General features: G+C 39.5%; 1 protein-coding gene across 1 annotated transcript in view; it reads left to right on the top strand.

Annotated features, from left to right (window-relative positions):
* The window catches only part of tdrd12 (tudor domain containing 12), a 725,767-nt gene that overhangs the window by 79,310 nt on the left and 619,830 nt on the right, over positions 1-26,627 (top strand). The gene's annotated exons all lie outside the window — the stretch shown is intronic.

Raw genomic sequence — 26,627 nt, 5'->3', positions numbered from 1 at the left:
TTTTTTTTTTTATCTTTTTTGTTCATGTTTTACCCTTTAATTATAATGATTTGAATACACTTCAAAATGCATCTATTACTCATTTACTCTTGTATAACAGTACCTCAAAGAAAGGCTTGGTGTTACTAACATTTACATAGTCTCAGTAAAAGTGATTTTTCATCTTTGAGCAATGTGGCTTACTATATTAACCGTCAGGTGTAGCTTAAGGGAACTATCTTTCTCTTTAAGACTAAAAAGAGCTTTTGTTAAGGTCTTTGTTTTATAAGGGTAAATGAGTAATAGTTGTATTTTTGCAGTATCTAAACTAATGTGCTACCATTAAAGTTTAGTTTAGTTTGCTGTTTGTTTATTGTATAAATTATGTTTCTTTTCAGTTTTGATTATTTAGTTTCTATGTTTAAGATTTTTCTGCCTTGTTCCTCATGTTTAGTTGGTAGTACCTCAAGAGGCCGGACTATGCCTCTTTCGCCACTGTGGGACTGCTCCCAGTCCTACATAGGCGGATGGGAAATGCAATCCCTCATGGTACATTGTATACATTTAGTTTTTGTGAATTTTCCACTTTATGATTACCTTTGTTCTTTGGATGTTCTGAGTATTTGACAAATTTAGATTTAGTCTTGGTCTTCTGACTAAATTGCATTTTAGTTTTAGTCGATAAAAAGTAAATTAGTTGTAGTCGACAAAAAGTGAATTGGTTTTACTCTACTAAAAGTAAATTAGTTAAACAGTCAAAATCAGATGGATATCTTACTTCACATATAAAAATGCACAGAATATATTGTACCTCTAAACTATTATACCAACTGCTCACTAATGAGGCAAACCACAGGTAGTTATTATTGGACATAAAATGAAGAGTGTGTGTAGAAAGGAATTACTCCAAAAGATCTTGGTCTGTCGTCATAGTTTTCTTACCCTCAACATGCCTCAGTAAGAGTTAACAAAAAATGTATATGACGTAAGTGCTTTTACTATGTTCTTCACATATTATAAATACATTTTATGTCAGTATTAACAAATGGAGCAGCCCATTTCATCAATGATGGTGACAAGCCAAATAGCCATTTGGTTTGAAACTTAACTCGATTTTTAATTGCTAAGACTCTTGTCAATGGCTCTGTGCCTTTATGTGTAAGTGGATGCATGCGAGGTAGTATCACCCGCAATCCTGAATTATAACCACCAGTTATAAAATAGATGGATTCCTGGACAAACATGTAGATGTGCTCATTACAATCATGGAACAACTGTAAAGCTTCTTTTCGTTGATCAGGACTGTGTAGGACACTGTATTTAAAGCAATTAATCCCCCCGTCCTTTCATCTGCTGTAACAAATGTATGACACTACAAACTAAACAGCTACAAATTGCATCTGAGGCGGAGCACATCTGATTGCGCTCTCAAAGCTTCAAGAATCTGATTCTTAACACTAGATTCCCTGAAGCCTATGAAAAACCTTGTAATCCCGGCCCACCTTAAATTTCTTCACACCTCTCAATTAGTGTCTTTTGTTTTGCAAATGTGTTGATCAGCGCAAGCAGCCTGCTGTCCCATCCCCCCACTGCGGCAGCTCAACTTGGGCAAAAAGTTCTCCCAGCTCAAGTCTAGTTTATCTGGGTGTGAGGTGCAGTGCAGGTGAATTGTATAGGGTAAATAATATATCGTTATTTGGAATACATACATTTCATGTGTGTTCTGTGTCTAGTTCAAGTGCAATATGAAAGGAAATGCAAGGGAAGAAATGCTGAACATATAACTAAAGCAGAAACTTTTTCCATGTTATACTAATAATGTGAAGTGTTTAACGTATGAAGACTTTAGTCTAATTATCAAATAAACACTGGTGACACAATTTTATTTAATTTTTGTTTAGTTTTCATCACAGAAAAAATGTTGACAATATTTTTTTGTCTTAGTGTTTTTTTTTGTTTTTTTTTTTAACAGATTTAACACTGACATTTTTGGGTTCTGTTTGAGGGTTTTGAGTTCAGAATAATATATTGGGACTTTGATTCTGTGGATTGCCTTTTTAGGCAATTCCTTTGTGCCTTTTTAGCTCTTTTAAACGTTTTAGAAAAAAAATCCTTTGTTGTTCCTTTTTTTGGATCAAGCCAGAGGTGTTTGTTTGATCCTCATAGTTGCTTTATTTTTGTGATATTTATATTTGTATTGCTAGATCTCCATTTTTGCATGTGCTCCAGCTGAAGCTTGCAGCCTAGATGGGGGCCTAGATGGATTCAAAAGGTACAAACTATGTACCGTCTATGTGCTAGTAGTGTGGTATAGGCAATTGCTGTTATGTTGTCCTATTCCACTTAAGCTCATCTGGAAGTACAGCAAACATAGCTGTTAATTGGTTTGGTACGTACTGTAGATTTGAGCGGGTTGGGAAAGGTGATCATCATGTAGAGAGAGGGCTGGTCGAGATGGGAAAAAATTGTATTGTGATTTTTTTCATGTTTGTGTGTATGTATGTATGTATGTGTGTGTGTCTGTATATGTATATATATATTCACAAGAATAGTCCAAAGACATCAAAAAGATTTGGGGCAGCCACCCATATATTGTGCCCTGGCTGCAAATGGGTAAATTGTATTCCAAAACAAAACTGACTTAGGGTGATAAATATGGTGGCTTTAAAGGCCAAGACAGGAAGTAATGTCATCGGAACTGGAAGTGATCATCAGTAGCGCCAGAAGTGACATCATAGGCGATGCCCATCACCTTAAACCCCGTCCTACCAGCACAGGTGGCCAGAGGTGATGTCCTCATAGGCGGCAATATCCCCAGGCCCTCCCATAGGGTGCTGGAAGTGACTTCATCATAGGCACTGGTACCGGAAGTGAGCGAGTTTCATGTGGACGGTCTGTAGAGTATTGAGAGAGAAAGTCAATGCAGCTTGTCATCCCCTGCTCTGGCATGATACTACTATTATCGACATTGGCATTGAGAGAACCCTTACGATGAATAAGCAAAAACTTATACGATTGAAGGTCAAGAAACCACCTGGTGACCTGCGGATTTGACTCCTTGTGTAGGGCCAACCACTATAGGGGTGCATGATCCGTAACTAGAGTGAATTCACGGCCCAAGAGGTAGTACCTCAGCTGCGTAATTACCCATTTAATTGCAAGGACTTCCCTTTCCACTGCTGCATACCTGGTCTCTCGATCCAAGTTTCTGGCTCAGGAACATAACAGGGTGTTCAACACCATCAACGCTTTGGCTCAGCACGGCTCCCAGGCCTATGTCTGAAACGTCTGTCTGGAGAATGAAAGGAAGCAGTAAAGTTAGGTGCTTTCAATACAGGTGCTGACATAAGGGCCTGTTTTAAATCACCAAATGCATCGTCTGTCTTATCAGTTCATACCACGTTGTTAGGGGCTGTCTTCTTTGTTAAATCACTCAAGGGGCGACGCTATCTCCGAAAACTGAGGTACAAACTGATGGTAATACCCAGCTAAACCAAGAAATGCTTGGACTTGCTGCTTGCTTCATGGACAGGACCATTTCAATATGGCATCTACCTTTGTACACTGTGGCTTTACGGTACCTCAGTCCACCAAGTAGCCTAAATATCTTGCTTCTTTCAACCTCAAAAAATGTTTTTTGAATTGATCCGCAGCCTAGCTTCACCCAGCATCCGCAATACCGCTCAGACCAGCTGTGTGTTCCTTCCATGTGCTGGAATTAATAACTATGTCATCCAAGTAGGCAGCACTATACGCATTATGAGTGCGGACCACTTTATCTACCAGATGTTGAAAGCCGCAGGAGCCCCACGTAACCTGAATGAAAGTACAGGATACTGCTAGCGTCCACTAGGGGTGGTAAACGTGGTCTTAACCATAGCGGAGTCCATTAAAGGAACCTGCCAATACCCCTTCGTCATGTCAGGTGTGGTCAAATAATTCACCTGTCCAAGCCTTTGAAGGAGGTCGTCCACTTGAGGCATTGGATAAGCATCAAAATGGGGAGACTTAATTAAGTCGACAGAAGTCATTGCAAAACCTCCATCTTCCGTCAGGCTTACTAACCAAGACTATCGGACTGGACCACATACAGTTAGGTCCATAAATATTTGGACAGAGACAACTTTTTTCTAATTTTGGTTCTGTACATTACCATAATGAATTTTAAATGAAACAACTCGGATGCAGTTGAAGTGCAGACTTTCAGCTTTAATTCAGTGGGGTGAACAAAACGATTGCATAAAAATGTGAGGCAACTAAAGCATTTTTTTAACACAATCCCTTCATTTCAGGGGCTCAAAAGTAATTGGACAATTGACTCGAAGGCTATTTCATGGGCAGGTGTGGGCAAGTCCGTCGTTATTTCATTATCAATTAAGCAGATACAAGGCCTGGAGTTGATTTGAGGTGTGGTGCTTGCATGTGGAAGATTTTGCTGTTAACAGACAACATGCGGTCAAAGGAGCTCTCCATGCAGGTGAAAGAAGCCATCCTTAAGCTGCGAAAACAGAAAAAACCCATCCGAGAAATTGCTACAATATTACAAGTGGTAAAAAGTACAGTTTGGTACATCCTGAGAAAGAAAGCAAGCACTGGTGAACTCAGCAACGCAAAAAGACCTGGACGACCACAGAAGACAACAGTGGTGGATGATCGCAGAATTATTTCCATGGTGAAGAGAAACCCCTTCACAACAGCCAACCAAGTGAACAACACTCTCCAAGGGGTAGGCGTATCGATATCCAAGTCTACCATAAAGAGAAGATTGCATGAAAGGAAATACAGAGGGTGCGCTGCAAGGTGCAAGCCACTCATAAACCTCAAGAATAGAAAGACTAGACTGGACTTTGCTAAAGAACATCTAAAAAAAGCCAGCACAGTTCTGGAAAAATATTCTTTGGACAGATGAAACCAAGATCAACTTCCACCAGAGTGATGGCAAGAAAAAAGTATGGAGAAGGCGTGGAACAGCTCATTATCCAAAGCATACCACATCATCTGTAAAACACGGTGGAGGCAGTGTGATGGCTTGGGTTTTCATGGCTGCCAGTGGCACTGGGACACTAGTGTTTATTGATAATGTGACACAGGAAAGAAGCAGTCGAATGAATTCTGAGGTGTTCAGAGACATACTGTCTGCTCAAATCCAGCTAAATGCGGTCAAATTGATTGGGCAGCGTTTCATGATACAGGTGGACAATGACCCAAAACATACAGCCAAAGCAACCCAGGAGTTTATTAAAGCAAAGAAGTCGAAAATTCTTGAATGGCCAAGTCAGTCACCTGATCTTAACCCAATTGAGCATGCATTTCACTTGTTGAAGACTAAACTTCAGACAGAAAGGCCCACAAACAAACAGCAACTGAAAGTCGCTGCAGGAAAGGCCTGGCAGAGCATTTAAAAATAGGAAACCCAGCATCTGGTGATGTCCATGAGTTCAAGACTTCAGGCTGTCAGTGCCAGCAAAGGGTTTTCAACCAAGTATTAGAAATGAACATTTTATTTCCAGTTATTTAATTTGTCCAATTATTTTTTAGCCCCTGAAATAAAGGGATTGTGTTTAAAAAAAAAAAAAAAAAAAATGCTTTAGTTGCCTCACATTTTTATGCAATCGTTTTGTTCACCCCACTGAATTAAAGCTGAAAGTCTGCACTTCAACGGCATCTGAGTTGTTTAATTTTAAATTCATTGTGGTAATGTACAGAACCAAAATTAGAAAAAAGTTGTCTCTGTCCAAATATTTATGAACCTAACTGTACTATGACTTTCCTCTATAACTCCTAGTTCTAACATGAGCTTGATTTCAAACTCCACCTCTGCTTTTTTTGCATTGGGATGATGGGGGCACTCTAGAACTATAACCCCAGGCTCTGTCACAATGTCGTGTGCAATCAGAGAGGTCCTTCCTGGTTTTTTGTGTACTACCTCCGGGTTGGACAGGATAGCTTCTTCAAGCTCCCCTCTCTGTCTGAAATTTAATTCAGTACCAAAGTTAAGGATATTTTTCTGAGCAAAGAATGAGCAGGGCTGAGCGGAGGAGGGATCAGGGTCCCTCTCCTTCCACGACTTTAGCAAGTTTACATGATATACCTGCTCTCTCGGTCATTGGTTGTTTCATCAAATAATCGACAAGTCCTTTCCTTAACTTCATAGGGGCCTTGCCAGTAAACTAGCAATTTAGAATGGGAGGTAGGAACTAAAACCATGACACACTTTCCTGTGTGGAGTTCTTGGAGAGTCATTCGACTGTGATAATAGTGGGCCTGTGCTGCTTGCTCCTCTTCAATGTAACTTTTTAGTATGGGCCGAATTTTTCCACGTCTGTTACGTGACTGTGCGATATATTCTAATACATTCGTAGAGGGAAGAGCCTCTCCTTCTCATCTATCTTTCAAAATATCCAAAATTCCCCATGGGAATTTTGAACGAGGGGGAGGAGCTGATCCCAGTTCCTCCCGTCCCGGCTAACCACCTTTCGAAGCATTTGCTTGAGAGTCTGATTAAACATCTCGACTAGACCGTCGGTTTGAGGATGATACACCGCTGTCATTAAGTGCTTTATTTTAAGTAACTTTACCGTCTCCTTGAACGTCTCTGAGGTAAAAGGCGTCCCTTGATCTGTAAGGATTTCCTTAGGGATGCCGAATCGCGCAAAGACCTGTACCAATTCCTGTGCGATAGCCTTAGATGTGGCTGAGCTCTAAGGAACAGCCTCTGGATATCGGGTATCATAGTCCACGTGAACTAATATATATTTATGTCCTCGGACTGAGGGCTGTAAGGGTCCTACTATATCGATCCCAATTCTTTCAAAGGGGACATCAGTCAAGGGAAGTGGAACAAGAGGAGCTCGGTACCTCCTAGGATTATGCCGCAATTGACATACTAGGCAAGAGATATAAAAACAGCGAACCTCCTCATTAATTCCCGGCCAGTAGAATCAGAGCTTAATATGCTCTTAATTTTTTTTTTTTGGTGCCCAAATGGCCTTCTAGGAGGTGGGTGTACTCCAATTCACAGGCCTGCCACCAGTAGGTTCGTGGGATTAACAGCTGCCGCACCTCCCCCTCATGTTCCGCTACTGATACAATAGGTCATTTTCTATCACAAAGTGAGGACACTGTGGCATGGGCTAATGAGTCCATTGGCCATTGACTAATATGACTGCATTTTTAGCAAATTTTAGCGAGTCGGCGTTCCACTGCTCCCTTTTGAAAGAAGCCGGTGGTTCTCTAAATTGTAACTATCTTGGAGAGAGAGCCTGGTCTGACCGCAAGGGGCGTGGTTTCTTCCTGGCTCTTCGAGGCACTGTTGGATGATGTTTCTGCCTGTGACTGCCCAGGAACCTCCCCGTCCCCTTCTTAGTCTTCTGTATCTCTCTCCGCCGGCTGATTACACGGATTGGAGACCGTTTGAGATGGGTCATTCCCATTTATAACTAGGCCTAAATTATGTTTGGGAGTAGTCCATACTAAATCACATTTATTATTAGACAAGTCCCACCCTAGAATGACCAGAAAAGGTGGATTTGGGAGGACCGCCATGGGGAATTTTTTTAGCAGTCTTCCATGGCTGATGAAACGGCAGTTTTATATTGTTGGATTTCCCCATGTATAGAAGTTATACTGGTTTTACCCAGTGTTGCGGTAGTACATATCCACGATCAACAACGGAAATGTTGCTGCAGGAATCGAAGAGTGCTTCCATTTTAAACCCATTTACAATTACTACTCCCATATGTGATATCATCAGGGGGTTTGTAAGTGCACATATCCCTCTCTTCTCTCTCCACCTACATTCCTCCTCATTCCCGAGTAAGTTGCACGTCCAGGGACTTCGAAACAGGCTCTGTCTTGTATGAAAGAGGCAGATTTTGTGGGACGTAATCCCCGTGGTGTCCGCTAAAGGACCATTCTGCTCTCCCAGATTGTGAGTCTTAGATGATTTGATGAGGTCGATAAGCTCCTCCATGTTTCGTAATTCTCCCCAGACCGGCTGGATGAAATATTTGGGAAGACTCTTTAGTAAATGAAACGTTTTATCTGTTGTACTATCTGGAATGTGGTACACTCAAATGGCCTTAGCCATAGTGCCAGTTTTTCTGGGTTGAACTTCCAGTTTTTTTTTTTTTTTTTTTTTTTAATTTTTCCTCCTCCTGGTTTGGGGGATGTCCCACGTTTAGCTGCGATCTTGACCCCAATGGGAGGGATTGGCACTCTCCTCCGAGAGTGCATAGTAAGCCCCCTTCGCTTCCCCCATAGGAACCAGCCCACTCCTGTGTGTGTCTCTCCCACTCACTCCCTTTGTTTCTTTACTAGCCTGGTCATGTGTATTGGAGTGGAGCCTGTACCGGGTCTTTACGGACCATGGTACAATCCCCCCACTCGGAAACTCGGCCCTGGTACTCTCCCACCTGGTTTACTTCAGGTCCTGTCCCTGTTTCTTCTGGACTTTAAGCATCCTGCCCAGAAGCTTCACCTCTGTTATAGCACGTCTTTGTTTGAAAACAGTAGTGTCAGATCGTGGGGAGCGTCAATGTGACTGAGAGAATAAAACTGAATAATAAAAAAAAAAAAAAAACCATAAATCAAATTTTTGGAAGTGTCTGGTATCAGACTCTTGATTATGAGTCAGCAGTTCTTACTGCAATACCACCCAAGCGGTCGTGTCAGCATCATACCCTGACACTATTTCTTTTTCTTTGGTTATTTTCTTGGATAAAAGAGCACTTGCTTTGTTATATGTGTATCTTTTGTGAAAGTGTTTATTTTATATTTGGACTTCAGTCTTCACACATTATACACTTGATGTCAAAATGTTGTCGTTAGTACTACCGTGTTTCCCTGAAAATAAGCCCTAGTCAAGATCGTCAACTGAAAAGTAAGGTGCCTAAGACCAAGTTTATACTTCACGCGATGCGATGCGTGTGCCCGAAACTTCCATTAAATTCCGAGGACACCCTCCCACAATATCTCTAAAAAGGGTGTTTAATGATTACATCCATCAATTCGGGGATGTGACCATTCCAGAAGCATTGGTGCAGGACAGAAACAAAATCCTTGGACGGAGCATCAGCTCATTGCAAGGTGAACACAAGCACACACATACACTGGCGTCATTGTCGCTTCACCAAATCCCCAAACCTTCGTGTCTTTGGATGGAAAACTGCATGTTTTTGTGGTAGGTTTCCACAGTGTGCTCAAACTCCAGGCAGGGAACGCAAGGGATGTGTCTCCTGACTGGGAGGCAGCAGCGCTACCGCTCTGCCACCGTGCCACCCCATATGTGTAACTGTTAACAGTATTCATTATTTAAACAAAGTTAATGATTTTTCTGTAAAATGTAACATATATATTTTAACGCATTTCATCTTGAAAGTGATTTCAAGTATAAATCTAAGAATTGTAAATGTGCAGAGAGCTGGAATATCATTAATATGTTCTGTGTGGCGATCTATTGCTGCTCTCAGGTCAGGAGGAAGCCCCAGAAACGTGTAGCGATTTAACAACTGGGTCGGCTTTAAGACGATGTTTACAACGGTCTGCTTTAATGATAAAGTACACTACGAGGTTAAAGTGGACATTTCGAGGTTAAAGCCGAAATTTTTACTTTAATCACAAAATAGATATTTTCATTATATTCTTTTTTTTTTTCTTTGGCTCAAATATGCCGCCGTACATTCTGACGCTATTGTAAAGGTGCAGAAAGAAAAAAAAAAAGAGACTGCACAGAAGATGGTATGTGAGACTTTTAAAATATATTGCGTCATTACTTTGGGGGATATGCAACACTTGAATATCAAAGCAACATGAATATATTTGTTTGTCGGCATTGTGCTTCACCACATTGAACCATTAATCAAACATTGAAGCGCGCACCTCAATCCTGTAGGATACTAAAAGCGGCTAATTTAGCAAGAAATTCAGGCTGGAATTCAGGGTTTGAACGTGGAGAGTTATGATATTCCAGAAGATGACATGACTTTATTTGGATAAATGTATATTGTTTTACATGAATAAACGTAAGACTTCCCCTGAAAATAAGCCTTAGTGCATCCTTTGGAGCAAATATTAATATAAGACCCTGTGTTATTTTCTGGGAAGCACAGTATAACATGCAAAAGCTTTGTTTTAACTTTGTGTTCAACATTTCTTGCATTTCCTGTCATCCTACATTTACATAGATTATTGTAGATACAGAATACAAATGAAATGCATGTGTTCCAAATAACGATATATTATTTACCCTATACAACTTCACCAAGATAAACAAGACTTGAGCTGGGAGAACTTTTTACCGTTTCTGCGGTGGGGGGTGTGGTTGGTGGGATAGCAGGCTGCTTGTATTGATTGACACATTTACAAAACCTAAGACGCTAATGGAGAGGTCCGGAGGAATTTAAGGTGGCCTTGGATTACTAGTTTTTTCATAGGCTTCAGGATTTCTATTGTATTGTTAACAGGTGCAAATCCAACACCCTCAACCAAAATGCTGTAATGTTTCTAACTGAGGAGTGGCTGCTCTGTCCTGAAATTGTACCGCTGAAAAGTTTTCAAACGCAGTATGTATTTTATAAAATGTTTCATAAATGGATGTAGTTTATTGGTGATTTCATGTTCGTCAAAGTTTACGCTTTTTAACAACTGTATAAAGAAATATTTTTTATACAAATCAACTTAAATGAAACAAAAAATGTACGTTTTCAGGGTTGCCAGTTCTGCATGACATTCTGGCTTTCAGACTCTGATGCTCATGCAAGAAATCTTATATTATATTATATTATATTATATTATATTATATTATATTATATTATTCCATTATAAACCTAACATTAGCTACATCAAAAGTTTTGGGGTATTTTGTAAACCCTACAGACTATTTACAAGGTAATAAAGCTGTTACATACATGCAAATGCTTGTGCAGACTTCTCACACCAGATAGCTGACCAAAGTTGACAACTCTGTTTTATTTGAAATGAACTATAATATGCACTGTTTTTGACTGAAATGGCTTGTCATACCATTTGCGTTGTTACTCCAAGAAATATAAAACGGACACAAGAAAAACATTATATGACACATTTTATCTTTTCGAAATAACAAGACCGCCCATACCCAATTGAAATAGCGAATAAAGTGATCAGTTCTTTTGGTATTTATGCTAAAGAGAGGGATTATTTTATTATGGGTGTGAGATTATTGACACTAATACATAAATAAATGAGCACTAATATATGTTACAAACGTGACTGTATTATGTGTTTTACGCCGTTTTTGGGGTGACCGGACCTTTGCTGCCATGAGGATTGCTGACTGTCTCATTGTGTTTCTGATTGGTGAGTGAGTGGTATGCTGATGCAATGGCCCATTAGCAAAAACGAAAGGTGTGATATGTACTGCTGGCAGTTAAAGGTGGTCCTGGTGGTGTGGACACAGACGGTTCTTGTATTAATTGAGATTGGCAATAGGCCCAGTCGGCTATACAACCCACTTACGTATGGCGTTGTGCAGCCTGTATCCAAAGCACTGAAGGTGAGTTCACTGATTGACTTTCAAGGCTTTGATCATATTTGTCCCAGCATCGGTGGTCATGCAAACCATTTGGTCATCTGTGAGCTTCCAGGATCCCAGGGATTCTTTCAGCCCTTGAGCTATTATTTCTCTGTATGGTCATCGGGGAAGTAGGATATCTGGAGGCAGATGCTTTTCAGTGCCCAGTCCTAGTCAATAAAATGAACTGTCAGGCTCACGTAAGGCTCCATGGTTCTGCTCATCCAGAGATGTGTTGTTGCGGAGTAAAACAATGTTTTTTCCAACAGCACAGCAATTTCCCTCCATGTTTCATTGTACAAACTGGGCAATTCCAGCTCCACAATATATTTGCGGCTGTTTATTTTATACTTGGTCTATTACTTTTGCATTCTAGCAAACCCAGGCTTTTCTACTATATAAACGGGCACCATGTCTTTACCGATATGAAATGCCACCGCATCTGTAATGTCCTTCCACCTCTGCCCTGTCTTGTGTGACACTGGAAAATGAGGCAGCTAAAATTGGCTATGTTCTAACATTAGTTCTGGGAATGCTATTACAGCTACCATCAGAATTTTGGTGGCAAACACATTGCTCCCATTCTGCTGGATGCCTTTGTTTCAAATGCTAGAACGGGTCTGTAGTGCTACTACTTTTTGTTTTAACAGCTCCCCCCCCCCCCCCCCCCCCCCCAAACCTTTGACCACACAATGGTCTGTTCCACGACTGACCTCACAAAACCAAACCCATGTCCATTTGACTGAAGTAACATGCCCTTGTTTTGGTACTACTGCGTCGTCTTAAGCCGTATATGTGCACTCATTAGTAGCAGCTATTTTTCTTCACTGTTCTTTCTCTAACACATAGATCTGTCTCTGGGAAACAACGCTAACATTGAGTTATGGTAACTAAGAGAATTACATGTGCAGACTAGTAGAAGCACTTGTGACTGAGGAACAGTTAGATTAGATCCGATATTTTGATTTAAGAATTTTTCAAATCAATTTAAAACAAAAACTCTAATTGGATTAATTTGATTTATTACCCAGTCCTAGCTTATATATTTAAGGTTATAAATAATGAGGTTTCAAATGAGTTTAATTTCATAAGAATGCTTTGCCTATATATATAGGGTGTAAGAAATGAGACGAGATGAGACACACAGAGCCTCAGGAGGAGACTGGTAGTGATTGAATTCCATGGTGTGTGACGGATGTTTTCTTCTTTGGTGATTGGAGCGGTTTTTGAGGTAGCAGCTTTTTATTCCGGTGTTTTCCTGTGGGTGTGAAGGAGAGAAGAGAATTATTACCGCATTCCAGATCCCTGTTTCTCATTGTATCTCTTGAGATAGAGCCCTTTGAATGTCCCCTGTTCGTGCTTGTGTGACAAGGGATGCTCTGAAATAGAAAAGGAAGCTTAGGAAGGATGTTAATCTTGACAGTGTTGATTCTCCTTGCTAATGTAAGATGGTGGGTAAACCATTTGTTAATGTCTTATATTTTTCAAAGCTGATAGCAAAACTTTGTTGAAAAATATCTTTATTTTTTACTTGTGACGTTTACCTCTACATATAATGTCCAATGTAGTATTCTGTGGCAGGGACTTTGCTAGAAAAAACACACTTTTATTTAAATTGATTATGAGTATGATATCTTGTGAAATTCTGCTTGTGCGTTAAAGCCTTATCTGGTAACAAAGTTTGTGGCTTTAATATATTCAGTACCATATCATCTACATATAGTGATGGTTTCCTTACAAGTCCTTCTCTGATGATCCCCTTTTTTTCTAATGCATTTGGAAAGTGAATGGCCATTGGCACAATAGTGACTGCAAAAAGCAATGTTGATAGAGGACACCCTTGACGACTACTATGTTCTAGTTTGAAGTAGTTTGAGATCATGTTAATATAGACAGAGGCTTCTTGACTAGCATTAAGTACTTATATCCATACACATATACAGGGTGGTCCAGATCTAATTATGGAGCTGTTCAACTGACAACTGTCTCCCCGCCATTTTCGAATGCAGGGCAGGTGCTGCCATCTATCGGCAACAAAAAGAAATCTCTATGTGCAGGGCAGGTGCTGTGAATTCTCTGTGTAATAAACTTAAGTTATAGCGTAATGAAAATTTCATAATTAGATATGGACCACCCTATATTTAGGCCAAACCCAAATGTGTGCAATGTGGTGAATAGGTAGTCCCATTCAGCTCTGTCAAAGGCTTTTTCTGTGTCCAAAGGTAAGATCTCTTGTGTTTTAGATTTTATGGGCGAGTATATTAAATTAAACAGACGCCAAAGGTTTGAAGCTCAGTGTCTGTCTTTAATGAATCTGGTTTGGTCAGGTGATATCATAGAATGAAAGACTTTCTCAATCCTTTTAGCTAGAACTTTGGAGAGTATCTTAACATCATTATTTATAAGTAAAACCGGTCTGTATGATGGACATTGTAATAAGTCCTTATTTGTCTTTGGATAGATGTTGATTAATGTGTGACGAAAAGTTTGAAGTGGAATTTAGTTGTCTCTAGTTTCTATAAACGTTGCTAATAACAGTGGAGATAACTTAGTTTAATTTTTTTTTAATATAAAATTCCACTGCATAGCCTTCAGGACCTGCTGATTTCCCACTTAGGATTGAGTTTATAGCATTCAGTAGTTCTGAGATTGTCAGAGGTTTGTCCACTTCCCCTGCACTAACAGTATCTTGCTGCTGTATGTGTATTGCATCCACAAACTTGTTAGATTGTGTCATATCTTAATAAAAATTACTGGAATCTAAGGACTTGTAATACTCCCTATATTTTTATGGTCAAAGATTTTATCTCCGTCTGTTGTGTTATTGCATTGCAGACTTCCTGCTATTAGATTTGTTGAGCGAAGATCATATTATCCTTCATGTTCATGGAAGTGAGTTGTTGCATTTATTTTGTTGTGAAGAGGTTAAATTCTATTTGTACTAGTAGAACCTGTCTTTCTCTATAAAGAGAATGTTCCATGATTCACTGGACTGATTGAACATGAATTGGACTGCTTTTTATCTATTGCTTATCCACAGGTGTTTTAAGTTCATTTAAGGCACACCATTGTGACTGCTGGTTTTCATGCCAACTATTTTCATAAACCAATTTGCCTCCCTTAGTTCGAATTAATTACAGGCAGTCCCCGGGTTACGTAGGAGATAGGGACCGTAGGTTTGTTCCTAAATTAAATTTTGTATGTAAATCGGAACAGGCATATTATTTTTAATAAATGCAATTTGGACAGATGTTTGTCTTGACATATTTATTTTTACTTTTCTGTGCATGCACAGTAAATGCTTAAACATTTTCAAATACAGTACAGCCTTAGATAATGTTGGTAGAACTTGATAGACTTGATGAAGAAGATTGGACTGGTGTCTTAAAGTAGGCATCAAGGGAGATTTGCACGAAACGTTTCTTTTTCTCATCATAAATAGCCTTGTAGCATCTCAGGCCTTTGGTAACTGTTCGGTAAACTTTGGTGAACCTCTCTGTATCAGGATCTTGCTCCTCTAACTTTGCCATTCCTGCTTCAATGAGTCAAAATGCATCAGCTAACTCTTTTGTAGAAAACTTTTTTGTTGGAGTCCCTAGGTCCTGGTTTTCTTTACTGGATGCTATCATCTGCTGTTCTAGTTCCATAAGATCTCTATTGGTTAGTTCTTTGCCATGGGAGACGAGTATTTCTATGATATCATTTTCACTGATGTTCAGCTGCAGCTGATTTCCAGTAGCAACCATAGCTTTCATCATCTGTAAACCCCAGAAATTCTTGTGTGAATTGGGGGCACACTTTTTTCTAAACGCCTCTCATATTTGTCTCTTTTACTTCAACCCAAGCGTCAGCAATATTTTTAATGGCATCATAAATGTTATAACTTTCCCAGAACTCCCTTAAGGTCATATCATCATTTTGAGTAGCCCTGACAGCTTGAGAGAATGTCCTCGGTAAATAATAGGCCTTAAAGGAGGCTATGACTCCCTGATCCATTGGCTGGAGTAGTGATGTAGTGTTGGGAGTTAGAAACACCACCTTTACATTGGGGTGCATGTCATCTAACGTGTTTGGATGTCCAGGGGAATTGTCAAGGAGAAGGAGAATTTTGAAAGGAATGTTTTTGCCCAAACAGCATTCAACAGCAGGGATAAAATGGTTTTAAAAGCAGTCTTAAAAGACAGCAACTATGACCTAAGCCTTTTTATTTGCCATCCAAATAACAGGAAGAGATGCCTTAGTGACACTACATAGTGACCTAGGATTTAGGGAGTGATGCACCAACAAAGGCTTGAGCTTGAAATCCCCAGATGCATTAACCCTAACTAATAAAGTCAGCCTATCCTTTGATGCCTTATGTCCGACTGTAACCAAGTGCTCTTCCAGTGGATGATGAAGTTTCACCTCTCTGTGACCTTTTTATTATTTATACTTTATTTTCCATGGTGATGGTTTTTCTTTTCTTTACTGTATCACCAGCACTTGCATTAGATTTGTGTTTCAGAGACATTGTTGAAGGATGAAGATGGTTAAGATGAGCTCTTCTGCACAGCACTGTACACGCTATCACAGCAGGAAGGCACCCCTCGTCAGCATGTCTGGTGTACTGATGAGAGACAACTTCCTGCTATGTACGTAACAGTACAAGCAGGCTTGCTATTGAGAATGAATGGGGGTGGCGAGGGGCGGTTCACCACCCACCCACCACACAGTAACCTCCTCTTACATACAGTACGCTACCTGCAGTGTCCGCCTACTGAGAACGAACAGGATGCGGCCAAAGGCAGGTAGTGAATTGCCCACCACCGCCCCCATTCAACAGGCAGCCACCCGAGGCACACTACAATGCTGCCCACCACCGCCCCATTCACCCCCAATGGCCTCCGTTCAGCCACAACCGAGTCATCGCTTGCAGCATCACCAGCCGCCCACAGGGAACAAATGGGGTAGTGGGCGGTAAAACGGCCCCTTCCGCCCCATCTAGCCTCCATCCTGCACACGAGTGTTAGCTGTGGCCCCGGTGACTATGGACCCTGGGACACTGCTTGACGCACACCCATCCACCCACTGAGAATGAATGGGGTGCGACCCCCACCACCCCATTCATCGACCGGAGCTGCTTGAGGGACACTACACTGCACAAGCAGTGAAACCACCCCCTCAAGCCTCTGTCCGGCCTCCGCTTGCATCTGCATCGCTTTGATCTGGCTTTTATGTAAGTAACATATAAATGTTAATGTTTTGGGCACAAGCACCATCCAGATCTAGACTGCAGACGTGCATTCTTTCTCCGATGTAGAACCGTCGTCATCATCTGAGTTCACCTCTGTTATAGCGCGTCTTTATGTGAAAACAGCAGTGTCAGATTGGGAGGTGAGAGGTGGGATCGTGAACGCGACATAGAGAATAAAACTGAATAAAAAAAAAACAAAGCTAACCTTTACAAGTATCATAAATTTACACAGGTTGTTACAGACTCAAATCAAATGTATGTTTTTATTCTAAGATAGTAAGAATAAGAGCAGCTCACTTCTCAAAACGGAGTTGTCCAATGTTGAACCTGTGAAGTTTGGATTACCAATCAACAGTTGTTACCATTGCGCCACCGAAGCGATCGTATCAAAGGGGTGTGAATGTTGCACCCTAATGCAAGTTCTTTTTCTGCAGTTATATTCTTGAATAGAAGCGCACTTGTTCTGTTATATTTGTACCTTTTGTGAAAACTGTTTATTTGATATTTGGACTTCAGGCTTCACACATTAAACACGTCATGTCTACATTTTGTCAATTATTACTAAAACATAAAAAATGTTTCTGTTTTAACGATGTGTTTATATGGATTGTTGTAGACATGGAACACACATGAAATGCATGTGTTCCAAATAACCATATAGTATTTATAAAAGGTGTAATTTTGCTTGACTTCTGACTCTATACAACTGTAAGTAACTGACACGCAGGTAAACAGACTCGAGCTGAGAAAACTGTGAGGCGGTGGGGGGGGATGTGATAGAAGGCTGCTTGCTGCTTATCGACACATTTACATGACAAAAGACGCTGATGGAGAGGTGGGACGGATATACAAGTTTTTTCGTAGGCTTTGGTAATTCTAGTGTTAAATGACGTTGAACCAAAAAAAAAAAAAAGCAAGTAAAATAAAATGAGTTAATCTCAGTGTAACATTCAAGTTCTTGCTTTTTTGAAAACCCATTTTGTGATACCTGTATTGACAGAAAAAGGCAGAAACTGGGAAGGTGCTTGCTCAGTGAATGCAGAAGTCCAGTTAAAACAGAAGATGTTCTGAATGAACACCTCCAGCCCCAGAGATCCTTTGAGCTGAACTTTAGAATCACTGGATTCTAGCTACGTGTGTTTCCTGCATTTATTTTCTGATTTTTAAAAAAAGAAAAATCCATAGTTGCTTTGGTCAATCAAGAAACGTTAACTGATTAGCTAGGAAGTAGAATTCCAAATACATATTGGAAATCAAAACAGTATAGTTAGAAAAAATCTGTCAGATTATCTTGAGTAAAACTGATACTGGGAATAATCATTTTGTCAAGTGTAGGAAAAATCATGTGTTTATAATGTCATCATTGTGAAATGCTCAGCTGATCTGTCTTGTCTGAAGTGAAACAATTGTGATCATAAAAAAAGCCTTTTGTGAAATGGAGATACTAAAAGTGGTAATCAGTAAAATTATTGAATCTGTGAAACTGGTACCTCTTTTGGCTTAACTGCTGAACCCTTTATTCATATCTTGGCAGAGGATATCCAGAGGTGAGTTGTAGATATCAGTCAGTTTAGTCATAAGGTACATCTATAGCTAGTGAGGAACTGAAAGACAACACAGATGTGGCCCTGCTGTGCATTTGTCGAATATTTTGATGATGTAAAATTTACAGAAGAGTAACGTGCAGGTGACTGCTATTCTAAGTGCTATTCTTGCATTGTTTATAAATGAAGTGTCCAACATGGAATGTACATAAGGGTAGTCTGTCAGTTCTGCAATCCAAATTCAAGGAGTTAGGTGCCAAGCTGAGGAGCAGAACTGACAAGGTAGTCTTCTTCGAAGTTGTGCCTGTGCCACGCGCCAGTCCAGGTAAGACTGAGGAGATTAGAAGGCTTAACGTATGGCTCAAATCTTGGTGCAGGATAGAAGGGCATAGGTTTATGGGGCATTGGGACTCCTTTTGGAACAGATGGGACCTGTTCCGCCGTGACAGGTTACATCTGAATTGGAGGGGTACTAATGTATTGGGGAGGCGTATATGTAGGCTAGTCGAAGATTGTTTAAACTAGGGAATGTGGGGGCAGGGAGTTTAGGACAGGCCAGGTTTAGATCTATACATAGAAGAACAAACAAGGGTGTAGAAATAAAAATGCATAGTAATGTAAATTCTAAGCAAACATTTAAATGTAGAAGGAGTAACACCTTATAAATAGCTTGCCTTAATGCTAGAAGTATCAGAAATAAGGTAAGTGAGTTGGAGTTGTATGCAGCAGAGCATAATTATGATATTATAGCAATAACGGAAGCCTGGCTAAATAACAAAGATGGGAGTGAGTGTAACATAGAGGGATACACATATTTTAGGAAGGATAGACCGAACAGAAAAGAAGATGGGGTTGCTGTTTATGCCAAACAGGATTTAAATGTAAGTCCTTTTCGGTTGGATGATGAGCCCCATCTTAGTGAGGACCTTGCAGATGGAGAAGCACAAGAGCAGGAGTTTTTAGAAGTAATCAGTGACTGATTTTTAGCACAGCATATTAAAGAACCAAAAAGAGGTGAAGCCTGTCTGGATTTAGTATTTTGTAATAATCAAGATAGAATTGAGGGTGTAGAGGTGATGGAACTACTAGGGTCAAGTGATCATCCTCTTTAATAAAATCCCTGTGTGCGTCCAGGTGTATGTGTGTCTTCTGGTGAAGTGCGCATGCGTGGGGCACGGTGCGATGCGCGGTATTACTGTCAGAGAAAATTACAGGTGTTTTACGGAAATACAAACCAGTATTACTGTGAGAGGGAATTAAAGGTACACAATACAGTGACGCATATTACAGCCACATACAAGCCAGTATTACTGTCAGAGAAAATTAAAGGCATATTACGGACGTACAAGCTGGCGGACGTACAAGACAGTATTACTGTCACAGAAAATTAAGGGCACACAATACATGGCGGCAGCCCACGAAGAACGGTCATCTCAGCAAGTAAACATCAACAAAAGAAAGGCTGAAAGACAAAGAAAAATAAAACCAACAAACAGAATAAGGTCAAGGTCCCTTGCCATTAATATAGACTGTTCCTACTAATGTTTATGCACTACTGATCTAGCGCCCGTTATTGTAACGGGCTTAATGACTAGTAATGTCATGCAATTCTCAGTATTTTGTAAGAGTACAGATGCAAAGACTAAAATTGTTAAGTTGAACTTTGGAAGGGCTAATTTTGAACAGATGTGACTATGTCTAAGTAGGATACACTGGGATAAGCTTTTAAGTGTGGTGACAGTCGAGGAGCAGTGGAACAGGTTTAAAAATGTTTTACATGTAATGCAGGACAGATACATACAGTACCTTACAGTACATTTGGAATTAATAGGAAACTAAAAAAAAGTCCACGGTGGATTTAAAAAAGTTGCAAAGGAAAAACTACTTTATAAGGCATATAAGACTAATGACTGCAAAGTGAATCGTAGAGTGTATGAGAACATGAGGGCAACCATTAAAAAGGATATCAGGGAGGCTAAAAGACAGTTGGAGAGGAATACAGCAGATAAGGTGAAAGACGACCCTAAGAGATTCTTTCAGTTTTTTAGTAGTAAAAGAACAGTCAATGAGGAGGTCAAGTGCATCAGAAATAGTAAAGGGGAATTAAAAGATAGACATTGAAATAGCAGATGCCCTAAACATACATTTTTGAGGTGTTTACAAGTGAGCAAGTGGATAACCTCCCAGAGGTAAACAGGACTACTAAGGAGGTACTGAGGGATTTGGAAATTGTAGAGGGGAAAGTGCTGCTTAGATTAATAAGCTGAAATCAAACAAATCACCAGGACCAGATAATATTTACCATCAAGTTCTTAAGGAGGCTAGCGAGTACATATATAAACCTTTGACACATATTTTTAGGAAGTCACTGCTCACTGGAGAGATTCCAAAGGACTGGAAAATGGCAAATATCATCCCATTATATAAAAAGGGTGACAGGGCAGATCCAAGCAACTATAGGCCAATAAGCCTAACATGCATCACAGGAAAATTAATGGAAGGAATTATTAAGGATAAGATTGAGCAACACCTGGCAAGGACAGGAGTTATTCTGAACCGTCAGCATGGGTTCAGAAGAGGGAGGTCGTGTTTTACTAACATGCTGGAATTCTATGAGGAGGCAACAAAACGATACGATCAAAGTGGAGCATATGATATTATTTATCTGGACTTTCAGAAAGCATTTGATAAGGTGCCAAATGAGAGGTTGGGCATCAAATTAAAAGAAGGGATTTCAGGGTGATGTTTTTAGATGGGTGCAGAATTGGCTCAGACACAGGAAGCAGAGGGTGATGGTGCAAGGAACCTCATCAGAACTGGCTTATTTTAAGAGTGGTTTTCCACAGGGGTCAGTGTTAGGGCCGCTGCTATTTTTAATATATATAAATGATTTAGATAGGAATATAAGTAACAAGCTGGTTAAGTTTGCACATGATACGAAGATAGGAGGATTAGCAGATAATTTGGAATCCGTTATGTCATTACAGAAGGACTTGGATTGCATACAGGCTTGGGCAGATTTGTGGCAGATGAAATTTAATGTCAGTAAATGTAAAGTATTACACATAGGAAGTAAAAATGTTAGGTTTGAATACACAATGGGTGGTCAGAAAAGTGAGTGAGTCATAGTGGACTCTAAGCTATTGACTTCCTGACAGTGTTCAGAAGCCATTAAGAAGGCTAACAGAATGGTTAGGTTATATAGCACGATGTGTGGAGTAGAAGTCCAAGGAGTTTACGCTCAACCTTTATAATGCACTGATGAGGCCTCATCTTGAGTACTGTATGCAGTTTTGGTCTCCAGGCTACAAAAAGGACATAGCAGTACTAGAAAATGTCCAGAGAAGAGCGACTAGGCTGATTCCAGGGCTATAGGGGTTGAATTATGAGGAAAGATTAAAAGAGCATTAGCCTATACAGTATAAGCCAAAGAAGATTGAGTTGACATAATTGAAGTGTTTAAAATTATGAAGGGAATTAGTACAGTGGATTGAGACTGTTATTTTAAAATGAGTTCATCAAGAACACGGGGACACAGTTGGAAACTTAAGGGTAAATTTCGCACACACATTAGGAAGGTTTTCTTTACATAAAGAGTGATAGACACTTGGAATAAGCTACCAAATAGTGTGGTAGACAGTAAGACGTTGAGGACTTTCAAAATTCGACTTGATGTTTTTTTGGAAGAAATAAGTGGATAGGACTGGCGAGCTTTGTTGGGCTGAATGGCCTGTTCTCTTCTAGAGTGTTCTAATGTTCTAATATTTATTTCTTTGACTTCTGTACCGTGTCTTTTAACATTTTTCAGTACCTGCCACTTTTAAATGATGTGTGTGGCTTAATCCGATATGGTTAGTTTCTGATTTTACCAAGATAATTTTTCACCTTCAACCAATACATTTTAAACTCCAGCTCTAGCAAGAGAAATCCAGTAAATGCATAAAAAAAAACAGAGCATATTTTATTTGTAGAAATAAAAAAGGTCCTGCATTTCTCATTCACAGAAAATGGAAAATCCTCTGAGCACGGAGGAAAAAAAAAAAGCTTTTCTCTTTAGAGTTGATTAGATAAACGTGAACACTTACAGTATGTCGTTGCATTAAAAATTATAGCTGTCATTAGACATTGGTAAATCTTTTAGTAAGTGTCCATATTTGTTTATTTCATACCAACCAAAAAGAACAACAGAATGACTGAATGTAAAGAAATGGATGCTAAATGCATAATGTAGCCAGTATACTAGTATATCTTATAGACATAGGTTCTTAAGTGATTAGAATTTCTTAGATTTGTGACAAGATTGAAATTGAATTCCACTGGCACAAGCTATATACTGAGTAGGAGAAACCAAATTTAAAAAAAAAAAAAAAAAAATCAAGAATGTCAAAAATAATACTGTTATTTTCTGTGTTTTTTCCTCTGTGGAAAACTGTTACATTCATTGGTTAATTTCTCAGTTTGAGGGCATTTTTTGCTTTTCTCTATCTTTGAGTATATGATTAAACAGATGCAAAGATGTCTGGTATTTTAAAAACTTTTTATTTTTAGCTTTGATGCATCTTGTTTTGTTCGGCCCTGGGCCAAAAAGAGATACAGTAATCCCTCGCTATATCGCGCTTCGCCTTTCGCGGCTTCACTCCATCGCGGATTTTATATGTAAGCATATTTAAATATATATCGCGGATTTTTCGCTGCTTCGCGGGTTTCTGCGGACAATGGGTCTTTTAATTTCTGGTACATGCTTCCTCAGTTGGTTTGCCCAGTTGATTTCATACAAGGGACGCTATTGGCAGATGGCTGAGAAGCTACTCAGCTTACTTTTCTCTGTCTCTCTTGCACTGACTTTCTCTGATCCTGACGTAGGGGGTGTGAGCAGGGGGGCTGTTCGCACACCTAGACGATACGGACGCTCGTCTAAAAATGCTGAAAGATTATCTTCACGTTGCTATCTTTTGTGCAGCTGCTTCCTGAAATGACATGCAGCACGGTGCTTCGCATACTTAAAAGCTCGAAGGGCACGTATTGATTTTTGATTGAAAAACAAACTCTGTCTCTCTCTCTTTCTTTGTCTGCTCCTGACGGAGGGGGTGTGAGCTGCCGCCTTCAACAGCTTTGCGCCACGGTGCTTTGCATACTTAAAAGCAGCCCTATTGATTTGTTTGCTTTTCTCTCTATCACTGTGACAGCCTGTGCTCCTGACACGCACTCCTTTGAAGAGGAAGATATGTTTGCAGTCTTTTAATTGTGAGACGGAACTGTCATCTCTGTCTTGTCATGGAGCACAGTTTAAACTTTTGAAAAAGAGACAAATGTTTGTTTGCAGTGTTTGAATAACGTTCCTGTCTCTCTACAACCTCCTGTGTTTCTGCGCAAATCTGTGACCCAAGCATGACAATATAAAAATAACTATATAAACATATGGTTTCTACTTCGCGGATTTTCTTATTTCGCGGGTGGCTCTGGAACGCAACCCCCGCGATGGAGGAGGGATTACTGTATTTGGAATATTTTAATAGTGCACCTTGCCCATCACAGTAGTCCAGCAACAGAAGCTTGTACATGTACAGAGTTAAAGCCCAACTTTGTACAACTCTTCAACATGTTTCATACTTAATGTCATACAGATCACATGCATAATAAAAAATAGTTGATTTGTTGCTTAAATGCTTTCAGCATTCTTATTTAAGTTGCAGTCAGACGACAGATGAAATTTAAACTCTAAGTAAACCAGTATTTTAGTATTTACATCACACAAAAAAATAAAATATATCTGTTAATTTAAATACTAGTGCTTCTCCCCTTTTCTGTTTTTGTATTATTAATACATATATATATATATATATACTTGTTATGGGAATGAGTATGACATATAGGGCAAGTCATTTTGTTATTGTTATAGGATAGATAATAAGAGATAAAGCCATTTAAATGCACATTTTATTTTTTTAGTCATACTTCAAAATAGTCAAAATGCATAATCTCTGCTTCCTTACTGGGGCCTTTCATGTGTTTTTATTAACAAGTCATCAACCCCATTCTCAGTTTAATGCTGTCTTATTGCTAATAACAGATTTGCTAATTGAGACATTTACATATTAAAATGATTCACACTTGCAGTTGGTTAATTGATTATATGATGGTATTCTCAATCCATTAACAAACATTTATCTGTAATATACAAATATTTTATCAAATCAGCAACAACAGTATCAGGATTTTCCCTTTCTAAGTATGTTTGTTTTTTTAGCTTTCTATTTTAAGTCCCATGGTAGATGATTTTTTTTTTTGAATTCCAGAACCTGTCTGCTGCTGTTAATGTGTATTTCTACTTGTCTGTTTAAAGTATATAGGTCACTTTACGTTGCCTTTTGTCTGTGTGCAGTGAAACATAGAAACTAAACTGAAAATATGAAGGTGTTGCAGCCATTGCCTGATTTTTTTTTTAATAATTTAATTAAGCTTGATTTTAATATGAAATTTAAAGTAGTAGACAAGGAATTAGAATTTTATTCATGACAACAGTGTTAAGTTTCATGTGTAACAGTGGGATAGGTTATTTATGCTTCTAGAGGCTGAGTTTAGTTGTCAGCAGTTTTTCATAGTTAATTCACAATGTATATTTCTGCATTACATGTCTGAGACAAAGATTCTTAACTTAATTGATTACATCTTTCAAGAGATAGTAATGATTATCACTCATGGTTCCCACGCGTCCTGGAAAACCTGAAAATTTTGAGGGTTATTTTCCAGTGATTGAAATGACCTGGAAACTGATCGAAATGGCCAAATGTCCTGGAAATAATCTTTCTTGTCCTGGAATTTTATTTCTGTTTTCGCTTTTTAATTTTTCTGTTTGAAACAGCTTGCTGTTCGTAAGTCTAGATATGATGACAGCTGAGCTAGGTTGTGGCCTCTGCTGCGCAATGTCTCCACCTACTAAGACATGTATAGGCAATTATATTTGAGTTTTGACCCTCGTTGCTCTAGCTTGTCAGTAGCTGACAGGAGAACAACAGAACATCAGTTCATCACTTGAAATTTCTGCTGAGTGCATGACTGTAAGTATGACCACAGTGCATATGGTGCAACTGACAGTTTTGTTACTTCATACCGTCTGATGTGGACCCAGGTCGCATATTAAACATGTCAAGTAAATTGGCGATGCTAATTTCTGTTAGCCTGTTAATGGCAATTCCCATTAGGTGTTAGCATAGTGCTAATTGTCTAATGACGGTAATCAGAATACTTTATTGATCCCGGAGGAAATTGCTTAATCAATCTAAAATCATTTTGTAGGCCTACGTGATCCCACTGTTAAGCAAATAAATTCAGTGAACCAAACCTAAAACAGCACGAACACGATAACAGTCTTAAAAAGAATTAGACTAGGAGCTACTGCTTTCATTTAAAACAAATAGGGCTTAGGCTACTTGAAGCCTACATCTAAATGCCTGTTCTTGTGTGTTTGTGTAGGTTCGTGTGACATCCTTGCAGCCGAGCAATCGCCACACAAATATTACTTGGCTTGTGCCGTTTATTTGCACAACTGAACACGCTTAACAGCTCCTGGCTCAACTTCTTATTCTAGCTTGCTTCCATTATTCCACAGAACGTTAGCTCCCTCTAGAGGAATTATATGGGTATGCTTTCACATTAAGTTCACCACAGTTAGCCTACAGAAAATCTGTACTGGATCAGTATTTCTATTTAGCCTACATTTTTGTACATTAGCCTACATTTTTGTACATTACTGTATTTAATGTTTTTGACACTAATAGGCAGTGTTGCAGGAAAAATAGTAGCCTATAATGGTTAATTTAGAGAATGTATTTCTAATTACAGAAGTGAGGGAAAGCAGAATCATGTCAAGGAGGTGTACGTTTAAGGAGGAATGGAAGATAAATCCTGAGTTCAGGGACTGGATAGGACATGTGACAGATAATGTACATCAGGCATACTGCAAGATATGCAAGAAAGCTTTTGATGTAGGCAACATGGGCATTTCTGCTGTTAAAAGACATGCCAAAGGACAGGGACACAAGAGGGTTATGTCAAGTCAAGGCACAGGACCACGCATGACTGATTTCATCAATCAATCTCCCACCCCCCAAAATTCTGAAGCTAGCAGACAGGCAGCAGAATCAGAGAGTCAAGGAAGCAGCGAGGTCCAGCCCTCAACTTCTGTAACTCCACCTCAAGCTACACTCACAATCGGAGCTCATTTTTCAAGTGAAGCTGTTTTAGAAGCAGAGATCCGCTGGGTGATTAAAGTGTCCCTTTCCAAATATTCTTTCAATTCCTGTTCAGATATGGGTTCATT

This window comes from Erpetoichthys calabaricus, chromosome 9, assembly GCF_900747795.2.
Source record: "Erpetoichthys calabaricus chromosome 9, fErpCal1.3, whole genome shotgun sequence".
Taxonomy (NCBI): Eukaryota; Metazoa; Chordata; class Cladistia; order Polypteriformes; family Polypteridae; genus Erpetoichthys; species Erpetoichthys calabaricus.
This window is presented reverse-complemented; position numbering and strand designations above follow the sequence as displayed.